Genomic DNA, 12,745 nt, shown 5'->3' on the forward strand with positions numbered 1-12,745 from the left:
ATTAAAGATTCACTTCTTCAAAATTACAACAACGGTAATTATATTGCTGAACCCCCTTGACCGGCTACAGATGCAAAACAAAACTTTTAGAAAGATGATTGCGCCTTAAATGCCGTTGTGCAAATAGGCTACAGAATGAACCAAAATTGATATATTGCTCGGGCACTAGTGTATACAAACTTAAAAGTGGGGAAAGAACAAGAAAGATTATGCAAAAGGTTAAAGGGGCAAAGTCAAATCAATAAATCAGCTAATTTGGACATATTATTTACTCCCTCTGTCCCAATTTATGTGACACACTTTAATTCCTTTTAGTCCGTCGCAAAAAGAATGACACATTTCTACATTTAGAAATGATGTAACTTTATTGGATGATTTACAACCACACAAATATTTAAAGCTTGTTTTGAACCACAAATTTCAAACGGAAAAGGGCCAAAATTACCCCTGAACTTTGGGAAATAGTTCATCCATACCCTTCGTTATACTATAGGGCCAACTGTACCCTTACCGTTATACTATAATCCAGATATACCCTTATGTTAAACGACCTACCACGTGGCATCATCCTAGACACCCAGCCATTTTCCTCCCAAATAATTTTTTACCCACCAACTTAACCCGACCCGACTCGGTTATAATTTGTTCTTGTCCCTGCTTATATTTCTGTATTTGTTTCCAAGAATCTCATATCTCTAATAGGTGCCATTTTCTTTCTCTTTCTTCCTCAAGTTAATAGCTACAATTTCTATAATTTTAAGGTTTGTGTTGGATAATGGACTGGGCTGCGGGTCGCTCAATGTTGGGTTGAGTGATCGCTCAAATTACACTTAAATTATGGCGTAAGGCGGTCAGTGTCAAATATAGTAATCCAACTAGGTTGGGGTCGAATCCCACAAGGAATAAAGTGTGAAATAAATACTAATCATATATTTTACTAATCTCTAAAGACTTTAGTTCTATTCCGACTAGTGTAGAGAAAGGGTTTTGATTTGTATTCGCTATTTTGAGGTATTTGGAATTAGTTTGGATTAAAAGAACCAAAGTTGTGTCCTGCGTGATTAGATGTTATGCTATTTGTATCATATGATATATTTCTAATGGGTCGAGGTTTCGTACGCACTTAATCTAAATGCACTTCCTAATATTTTCCAATAGTTAGAAAGTATTTCTTTTCATGATTTTCCCAAATATAGAAAAATTGCAAGTAAAACCGATTAAATATGCCAAGTAGAACTCATCTTATGCCTAAGTGAGTTCATTAAATGAGGGATAGTGTCCCGAGTCCTTGTTATATTATTTCAACTCAAACCCTAGTTCATCTTTCCAAACAAAACTAGGGTTTGTGCATAAGTAAGTGTTTGCAACCACTAACTAACAATGAATATGAGAAATAATAAAACACATTACAATCCATATATATATATATATATATATATATATATATATATATATATATATATATATATATCACACATACATATGTTAGACACCCATTACATAGCACCCATCATTTGGGTCCACAACTTTGATTAAAGAAACTACTCACACATGTTGATCACAAAAGTAGTAAACAATGATAGAGACATAAAGCTTACAAAGTGTAATAAAGATGGTGGAAATGGAATCTTTTTGTCTTCACTAAGCTCCAAAAGTGGTGTATTCAATGCTCACCCACCAATGGAAAAAGTGTTAAATGTTGGAGAAAAATATGATGTATACAAAAACCTAAAATGTTCTTTAAATAGGCTCCAAAAACGCACAAAGAACGATTGACAAAACTGCCCCTGGTAGCAAGATCGACGGACCGTCGAACTGTCGATGCCTTCGTCTTTTGTTTCTTCTTGATCATATGGTCTATTCGATGGTGCCGTCGACCAGTTCGACACTCCGTCGAGTCTTCCGTCTTTCTCTCTTCTGGTAGACAAATTTGTTCGACGATACAAACGACGAAGCGTCGATCAGTTCGACGGTTCGTCGATTCCTCCGTGTTTTGTCCTCTTCAACTAAGGCCATCACTGGAAAATTGAATTTATCGACGCTTCAAAGGACGGTCCGTCGAATCTTCATTTCTGGGCATTTTTTCCTTTTTTCATTGTTTTTGCTTTTGGGCCATCATATTCCTAAAACACATTAAAAAGACCTAGACTTACTTGAAAACAACCAAAATTCATAATAAAAAGGCATCGAATGTGCCACAAATCCGCGGCACATAATTGAGCCACCCGGTTAGTAGGATAATAATGAGCAGTTTCCTATAAAGAGGTTACCACTACTCTAAACGTTAACAACGTGGAACTGTGGGAACAGTTTCTTCTAAGTAACCACTTTCCTCTTTTTGCTTTAAAAGAAACCAGAACGTTTTCTTCTTAATTAGAGAGAGATAAATACACACACAAAACGAAAAGGGGCATTTAGTTTGTGGATATTTGTGTTCTATTTCCTAGTGAAGTAGAATTGGCTTGGAACAATAGTAGAATTGGCTTGGAGCAATTCTTCAACAAAGATTCTGTGAATTTTTCGCCGCTGTAAACAAGTACACGATTCTTGTTCCTGTTGCTAATTTCTAACAATGGTATCAGAGCCATGTATTATGTATTTTGATTTGAATACACCGTTGTTCGCTGTTAATATGTTTACCAAGCACTTTTCTTTGTTTTTTATGGAATTGAAAGTTGGGTTCGACATTCATTTTTTTAGTGGGAGTAAGTTGTAACTCTCAGTTCCCAATTTATTGCTACTTTAGCATGGTACTAATAACCATGAGTGATTCGGCAATGCAGTGCATGTCTAGAAAGCAGTTATTTTGAAACAGATATCTTCGAGTAGAAAGGGAAGATAATTAAAATTATTAATTTAACTTGTATTCAAAGGCCGGCCATTACACTTACCATAAGTGTGTCATGTGTAGTTGTGGATATAAAGTTAAACATGAACTCGAGTTCACTTCTTTAGAGGACGAGGGATCAGATAACTAGCTACTGGTGTAGCGGATAATGTCTGAGGTATTGCGAGTGAAAAGATCCTCATGTTAGTAATGAATCCCTTCCACATGTGATTGGATTTCTACATAGAGCTCCTGTACAACCTTGATAGGTTAGGAGTATTGTAGCCCTTGATGCTCGCGGGTCGCACGAACTATTTGCCGATATGAATTACGTGTGTTGTTGAGGTAATGTTGGTTTTGGGTCTAGCCCACCATGAGCGAAGTGGGAGATGTTGGATAATGGGCTGGGCTGCGGGTCGCTCAATGTTGGGCTGACCCGACCCTGTTAGTAGGATAATAATGAGCAGTTTCCTACAAAGAGGTTACCACTAGTCTAAACGTTAACAACGTGGAATTGTGGGAACAGTTTCTTCTAAGTAACCACTTCTTCTCCTTTTGCTTTAAAAGAAACCAGAACGCTTTCTTCTTAATTAGAGAGAGAAAAATATTCATCTGGTCTTCTAAGAAAAGAATACACACACAAAACGAAAAGGGGCATTTAGTTTGTGGATATTTATGTTCTATTTCCTAGTGAAGTAGAATTGGCTTGGAGCAATTCTTCAACAAAATTCTGTGAATTTTCCATTTTGCACGATTCTTGTTCCCGTTACTAATTTCTAATAGTTTTCAATTCTATTTAGAAGAAATTATAACTGGGTCGGATTGGGTTAAGTTGATGGGTAAAAAATTATTTGGGGGGGAAAATGGCCTGGGCGTCTAGGATGATGCCACGTGACAGGCCGTCTAACATAAGGGTATATCTAAACCATAGTATAACGGTAAGGGTATAATTGACCCTATAGTATAATGAAGGGTATAAATGAACTATTTTCCAAAGTTCAGAGGTAATTTTGGCCCTTTTCCAAATTTCAAAAATCTTCCCTTTTTTTTTAAAACTCAATGTCAAGTCAAATAGTGTCACATATAGTGGGACTGGGACGAAGTGAGTAATATTTATCCATTGACCCTACAAGTAGTTCAAGAAGCTGCAATTGCATGGTGCAAAAGTAGTTCAAGAAGCTGCAATTGCATGGTGCACGAACTAGTCCATGTGCTCTGTGTAACAGTGCACTTTCTTTTTAACACATTATATGCACATGTCGTGTATAAACCAAAAATGCACAAGATGATTTTGAAAATGCGGTGATGCTTCCTGACTATACTAAAAACACATTTTTTTTAATTGTCACGTTTAGCATATTAAAATTTCTTTTTTCATGTTTTATCCTTCACATTAATTATTTATTCCCCAAATAATTTTCTAATATAAGAAGAAATGTCTTCGACTTTTTAATTGGACCAAGAATCATATAATTTTATGAAATTGTAGATTGATATTTTATTGGCTGACGTGTGCGACCATCTAAAAGTTTAACCTCTTGGATAATCATGTAATTAACACTTCAACATGTCCGCTCGCGTATCGCATGTAAATTCCTGTTGATAATAGGTGGGAATATAATTTGTTTTTTGAGTGACGGCAAGATTTTGAACCCAAGATCTCTTGTCTGTTCTGATATCATATGAAATGATCCTCTAAAATTTAAAATTGTTGGAGAGTGAGCATTTTTTTTTTACTTACTTACCACCCCACACTAATCTACCGCTCAAAAATGATATGTCCCCGCTTAATTAACTCCTTAGAATAATGCTAGTTTACTGAGGGTAGTAAATTCATGTTGGATTTAAAGTAACCAAGTAGTGAGCTTTAAAGATGAAGTGTGAATTGGGAAATGGAGGGAAACAAAATTGGAGGGAATTGAAATTTTGGAAATATAACTTATCCAAGTAAGCATTCTCCCACATTGGTGGTGGAAAGTGATATGTATGTGCTTATATAGAAAAACACTTCTTCTAGCTCTTAAAGAGTTGAGAGAGGGGCTCTTATAGCGTCGTTGTCGGCTTTCCATTGGTCAAACGATCTGATTGATTGATAATCTTTTTGGACCAAATTTATTTTCTAAATGCCATTATTTATTTTCCTAAATTCTGATATTTTCCGCGATAATTTAAATTAAATTAAAAATTTGTGGAAATTATTTTTTCCAAATGGTAATATTATACCGAACAGATACTGCATGCTATGAACAGTCATGTCTTCCCAAACTATGGCTATAAATTTCGAGTTTCGACACTGGAATTTTTTTTTTTCGAACAACAGAAACTAAGCGTTTTTACTCCCCTCTCTCTTCTGCATATTTTACAAATCAAAAACGTAAGTGCCCAGTGCGATTTGCTGCCACCATTTGAGTTCGCCGAAGTTTTGCAATTTGCATTGCCACTATTGCAGAATAGTTTTCCGTTCTATCCTGGGAGAAATTAATCCATTAACCTTGGCAACTGTGAGGGGATTAGATTTCTTAAGGAAACACAAGAAACTTGTGGGCTCGGAAATTTCTGTTTCATCTACATTCTGTTCTTAACATTGTTTTTGATTTTTTTCTTTTTAAACAAAAACTAATTTTACTAAAATACTGATTTGAACACTTAGAGATAACAATTCACACCTAAATGTGAGAAAAATTAGGTTAATTACGGATTGCCTCTATTCGAATTGCTTCTATCAATTAGTTTGAATTTCCGGCAATGGAAGCCACCAGGCACCAGCTTTAAAAAATGGAATTAATATGAAATTTTTATGCTTTATTGTGTATGCTTCTTGTGACGATCGATTAGGCATTAAGGACAAATAATTGCAAATTTACTTGTCGGATATTATTTTTTTTAGAGGTAAATGTAAGTTTAATGAATCAGACAGTTCTATATTAGTATATTACCATGTGTCCATGCATATCCATCCCAATTTTTTACCAAGTTTGATTTCACTTCTTCTATATCTTGTGTAATTGTACTTTATATTCTTCATCATCATTTTAATTGCCCAATTTGTCCCAATAAAACAAAAGACCTAAATCACACCTTAGCTTAGTGCCCCATTAGATACAAGAAAGGCAAAACCTAAGGAGTCATTTCGTATGAACATTGAATATTTTAGTAGCGCAGATATAAAACAATTGATTTAACAATAAATAAAAACATAAAGTAGATTGCAAATGATAAATTTTAAGTATCATATAATGTGACGCATATTGTATGGTTTATAATCAATATTACAAACTAAATATCAATCGTGAATGCGACATATGTAGTACTCCATTAAAATGACACATCTAGGTTCTTTGCGAAAAAAACATACTGTAAGTACTATATATCAATTAAGATTTGGCTTCTTAAAATTTTTGACACACATTTAAAATGACTCAAATGTGATTTTGGAATATTTAACTGGACTGAAGATAATATCAACCACATATTACTCTTTTGGTTGTTCACTTAAAACAGAAAAATCAAACCAAATTGAAGAAAAAAACTGACACTTTTTTGGTTTGATTTGATTTTGGTTTTTTATTTTATAAACCGACAAAATTTGATTTGATTTTGATTTTAAGCAAAAGATAACCGAATCAAACCGACAATATAAATATCTATCTAAAAATTATGTATGTATGTATGTATACTTTTATAGAAAAAGTTTGAAATTTTACGATATTAATCTTTGCACTCTTGATTCATAATTTATGTTTTTGCCTTTATATTAATCCAATTTTTGTGTTTACCTTCTAGTTTGATTTGTTATTTTTATTTTGATAATTCTATGAATCTATTTCTTGTTCATAATAACTTGTTTTTGAGTCCTTTAATTATTCGTCAAGATATCTTAGTATATCACAACTAGATCTTTAATTTATTGCACAAAAACAAATTCATTATAAGAACTTTTTTTTATGTTCCTTGAAAATGGTTAAATTCTTAGATGATGCATACAAATTTTTGGAGAAAGTACATATATAACTTGACTAGGTTTATATTTCTTTCTTTTCTCGAATAGGAGTAATTGATTTGGAGTGTTATGCTAGTAAATAGTCAATTTAATATGTGTTTGGACGTATATTGTCATATTTATATAAAAACCGACAAAAAACCGAAATAACCGAAAACCCCGACAAAACCGACAAAAAACGAAGCAATGAAAAAATGACTTAATTGATTTGATTTGATTCTAACATTTGAAAAACCGACTAAGTTGATTTGATCATCTTTTAGAGGATAACCGACTCAAACCGAATCATGAACACCCTAATTATAAGCTAAATATCAATCATGAATACGACATATGTAGTACTCCATTAAAATGACACATTTAGGTTCTTTGCGAAAAAAACATACTGTAAGTACTATATATCAATTAAGATTTGGCTTCTTAAAATTTTTGACACACATTTAAAATGACTCAAATGTGATTTTGGAATATTTAACTGGACTGAAGATAATATCAACCACATATTACTCTTTCGGTTGTTCACTTAAAACAGAAAAATCAAACCAAATCGAAAATCGAAGAAAAAAACCGACACTTTTTTGGTTTGATTTGATTTTGGTTTTTCATTTTATAAACCGACAAAATTTGATTTGATTTTGATTTAAGCAAAAGATAACCGAAAAATATAAATATCTATCTAAAAAGTATGTATGTTTGTATGTATGTATGTATGTATACTTCTATAGAAAAAGTTTGAAATTTTACGATATTAATCTTTGCACTCTTGATTCATAATCTATGTTTTTGCCTTTATATTAATCCAATTTTTGTGTTTACTTTCTAGTTTGATTTGTTATTTTTATTTGATAATTCTATGAATCTATTTCTTGTTCATAATAACTTTTTTTTTTTTAGTCCTTTAATTATTCGTCAGGATATCTTAGTATATCACAACTAGATCTTTAATTTATTGCACAAAAACAAATTCATTATAAGAACTTTTTTTTATGTTCCTTGAAAATGGTTAAATTCTTAGATGATGCATACAAATTTTGGAGAAAGTACATATATAACTTGACTAGGTTTATATTTCTTTCTTTTCTCGAATAGGAGTAATTGATTTGGAGTGTTATGCTAGTAAATAGTCAATTTAATATGTGTTTGACGTATATTGTCATATTTATATAAAAACCGACAAAAAACCGAAATAACCGAAAACCCCGACAAAACCGACAAAAAACGAAGCAATGAAAAAATGACTTAATTGATTTGATTTGATTCTAACATTTGAAAAACCGAAGTAAGTTGATTTGGTGGCATCTTTTATGATAACCGACTCAAACCGAACCATGAACACCCTAATTATAAGCTAAATACCAATCATGAATACGACATATGTAGTACTCCACTAAAATGACACATCTAGGTTCTTTGCGAAAAAAACATACTGTAAGTACTATACATCAATTAAGATTTGGCTTCTTAAAATTTTTGATACACATTTAAAATGACTTAAATGTGATTTTGGAATATTTAACGGGACTGAAGATAATATCAACCACATATTACTCTTTCAGGAAAAAACATATCAATTAAGATTTGCTTGTTACTTCATGGCCTTGTTTTTTTCAAATTACATTATGACGTCAATAATATTCACATGTTTTTCACCTACAAAATGGTTGGTTAGCTTGAAATGGCAATAAGAATCAAATAGATATACATTGGGTTAAGACCACTTATTGTAGAAAAATAAGTATATATAAAGATTTGCTCAATTTTAAAAAATTAATACTTCTTAGAGAAACATATAAATGTAAATTGATGAATGATTTTCCAGGTGTTTACATCAAACCAATGATCATCAATGCATAACATGTGTTAGACGAACATGCACAACTATCACTTAATTATGATTAATATTTTCACTTAATTAAATCACTTAACTACGGTTAGTTGCATTGTTTTGATGTAAACGCATACTACAACAATTCTTATCTTCCAGGTCCCTTTATTTGCAAAGAAACAGATTTAGAAAAAAATTAACGTAAAAATAGACACTTCCAACCTTCTGGTCGAACTCAGTAGCCGTGGTCCAAATCGTATTTGGTCTTAAGAAAATCATTGAAATGTACAAACTATTAATTAGAACCCAGTTAATTCAAAGGGAGTAGGACTCATAACCCATAATTTTAAATCCTGGCTCCACTTGCATGCATGAAAGAATAAAAATTTCTTACACCAAGTGTGTATATAGCGTAAGCTCAATTAATAAACCTAAGAGATATGAAATTTTTTTAAGTTCAATAGACAGTTAATAAGCATAGCCGCCATACGCATGTTTTGCATGTACTCATGTAAATCGAAAGTCTTCTTTTAATGACTTTATGCAAACTCGATCAAATTCTCAACCACTCAAATTTTTTCCGTTAAGATAAGGAAAGTTATTTTTTCAAAATTTATCAACATTAATATTATCGAAAAAGAAAAAAGAAATGAAAAAAGATCATTAAAGCAGACTATTATACAGGCAGAGTGTAGTAGATTGGACTGTAAGAAGTCATGACAATCAAGGGGTTTAGAAAAGATCATTAAAGCAGACTAATAGAGGCATAGTAGTATATTGGACTATAAGAAGTCATGAAAATCAAGGGGTTTAATAACACTATAGCCCCCATCCGCTACACCACGTCCTTTGGTGATGAATGTATAAATGCTTCACCAAGGTACTGCGTCAAGTTAAAAGCTCCTTTTATGTTTAAGATTGTGAATCCAACAAAAGCATTAAACATATTAATTTAACTACATTAGTGGTGTAATTTTTTCAAAATTATTTATTTATTTTAACCTGTTATATAGAGTAGGTTATTTATCGGAGTTACTAACCTCGCTTATTATAAAACGGTTTACTTATCTATTTTTGAACTCTAATTATATCGGTGTGCATCTGTTTATTTTTTTTTTTAATCACCTCTAAGATCATGTATTGAATTGTGTTAACTATCTCTTTTAAAATTTAAGTACGATACCAAATATTTTGCTTGTTTGTTCTAGGTTTATAATTGCAACATATGAGTATATTCTACTCACATTCTATCATATGCAACACCACCACCAAAATATTGAAGTTAGACTTAACTAAACCTTGATGAGAAGAGTTATTAATATTACTTATACTTGCAGAAGATAGTAGGGGTTGTTGGGAAGAAACAAGCAATAACCAAATTGCACGACGAGGTAACAGCGGAAGAAAGACAGAAGTCAAAACTTCGCATGTATTTGAACCAAGAGAAGACAATAAACACTAGCACAAATGGAAACCTGGGCAGCAGCTATACCAACAATAAAATAGCAAAGTAAGCAAAAATAAATCGAATAGAATAGCATACCAAATTTACGTGGTAAAACCCATTGAAATTGAAGATGAAACATCCACGGGACCTCCCACACAAAGCTCCACTATAAACAACAAAAGTTACAACAATGTTCTCCAAATGGCTACAACAACAAAGCCAAGCACGGAGCAGCAAATACATAAAAGATAGCCAAAACTAGCAAGAAGGAGAAAATCACCCCCAAAAAACGAACTACCAAATCTCGAAAACTGGAACTACAGCCCACAAAATCCGATCTCCACCATTGAAATCGAAGAACCAGATGTTACGAACCCCAGTTCAAATTTCAGCACGATCCAACGGTTAACGAATCGGGAAACGCAATTTAAAGCGGACTCAGAAAGCAAAAAATTTCTGGACGAAAATGCTTTCTCTCTCACGTTTTTCTCTATGTAAGCTCTATAAATTCACTCTTGTGTTCTAAAAATAAGACCTAAATTGATCCTATATATAGAGGAATTTTTGGGCAAAAATGGCTTAGTCCAAATTGGATTGGGTTTTATTAATCCAATTCCACATAGGAAGGGAAAACCCAAAAACCTAATTGGATTGGGTTTTATTAATCCAATTCCACATAGGAAGGGAAAACCCAAAAACCTAACAGGGGTACCCAATAAAATTATTGAACAACTTATATATTCGTTCAGTAAAAGAAGGCTACATTTTTTGTGTTGTGCTTTGCTAGGCCGAAGTGAGGTACGTGAAGGAAAAGTCTATTTGACTATAAAAATGAGCAAAGATATTTTTCTTTTAAAAAAACTTTAACTTGTACACAAATACAACGGGCCCTATCTAAATCCATGTGAATTCATCTTTGTATAGTTTTCATTTCATTAGCCATGTGAAATGATTTGACTTTCAAAACTCAATAAGATTATTGGGGATATTAAAAGAAAGGGAGTCTGACTAAATCTTTTATTATGGATATGAGTATATATGTAATTCGCCTACGAAGATTAATAACAAAAGATTGGTTTGTTTATCCGCTATTTAAAAAATTAATATCGGTTGGGTCCATTGATTTGCGTCAGATTCAAATTCTAATCAGTCAGTGAAAATTGTTCACTGGAATAGAAGGCTGGTGTCAATCCGTCTACGATGAGTTGTTCCTATTTCAGTTTCTTCTTCCAAGCACTCACTAAATTACTTATGAAGTCTCAATATCTCTCAACACCGAAAATTATTTATGTATCTACATCGATTAAAGCTTAGGCCTCATTTGTTTGCACTTAATGGAGGTACGAGATGCGAATAGTTCGGACCTTAATAGGCGTTAAGTGCGTTGTTTTTTTAAGATCTAAGCACTTCTTTGGTCTGAATAGGTCTTAATCATTAAGATTTCGAACAATGTCTTAATATCATTAAGAGGTATTTTGTATAAATAAACTTTACCACAAGCTCCACCCTGCCACCCCGCACTCCCACCACATACACCAACCCTCCACTACCCACCCCCAACCTTACCCCACCCACCACCACTACAAAACATCTCCATCATTACCGGGAAACATAAACGTTTCATTTTGTATCAAATAATATTATTATTTTGTTAAATTTGTGTTATTTTCTAATATTTAGTTATTTTTTTATTTGAAGAGTATATTTATTATGTTAAATAAATACATTATGCACATTCGAAGTTGAAAAAAAATAAATAAATAACTGATATTCGGTGTTGAATCTAGATCTGTTCTTAATTATTTAGGTGTATACTTTAAATTCAAACGACTTAATCTTAATGAAAACAAATAAGCCTTAGATTTTTCCCAAAATAAATAAATAATAACAAGCAGTACATTTTTGAATTACTTACTGAGTGGGGGGAGCGGGGAGGGAGAGGAAGGAAGGGAGAAAGTGAGTCCCAATAATAATTTCAATTCTGTACAACGTAACAGAGCCGATGCGTGACTGCACATTTCTTCCTTTTTGGCTGCCTCTATCTTATCCTATAAACCCATTAACTAATAAAAATCCATGTGCCAGCCTTCACGTTTTATTGTTTATTAAAATCAAGAGGAAAAAAATATTAATAACTATCCGGATTTTGTTATAAATATTATTTAATTATGGATGTCTATTTTTAGGGCTTTAGGATTTATAACTTTGACACGAAGTTAACACTCCCTATAAATAGAGATATTCTCTTCATTGTATAGAATCCCTAACAAGAGAAATAAGGGCTTCTCTTCTCTTCTCTCTTTGTCTACAATATTATTCTTGCTTTATTATTTTATAACGCGTTATCGTATGGTCCCAACCAAGCTGGACAGCAACGATATGGACGCGGGGTGCGGCTGCTTCGTTGCTTTTAAGTTGCCAGTTTGTTTATCTCAAATCCTGATGACACCAAGGTAAGTGATTTCTTCTGTTAATTAAGTTGAGTCATGTGGACTACTATGCACATAAATATATGAGATCACAATGAACGTAACTATGGTACGTAATTAAAGCGATTATACGATTAAATTAGATACCCATAATTCTATTGCCAAACATTGTTCTTTAAGTGCGATTATGAATCAATGGCTCACTCCAAAAAAAAAA

The sequence above is a fragment of the Lycium ferocissimum genome, chromosome 11, assembly GCF_029784015.1.
Source record: "Lycium ferocissimum isolate CSIRO_LF1 chromosome 11, AGI_CSIRO_Lferr_CH_V1, whole genome shotgun sequence".
Taxonomy (NCBI): domain Eukaryota; kingdom Viridiplantae; phylum Streptophyta; class Magnoliopsida; order Solanales; family Solanaceae; genus Lycium; species Lycium ferocissimum.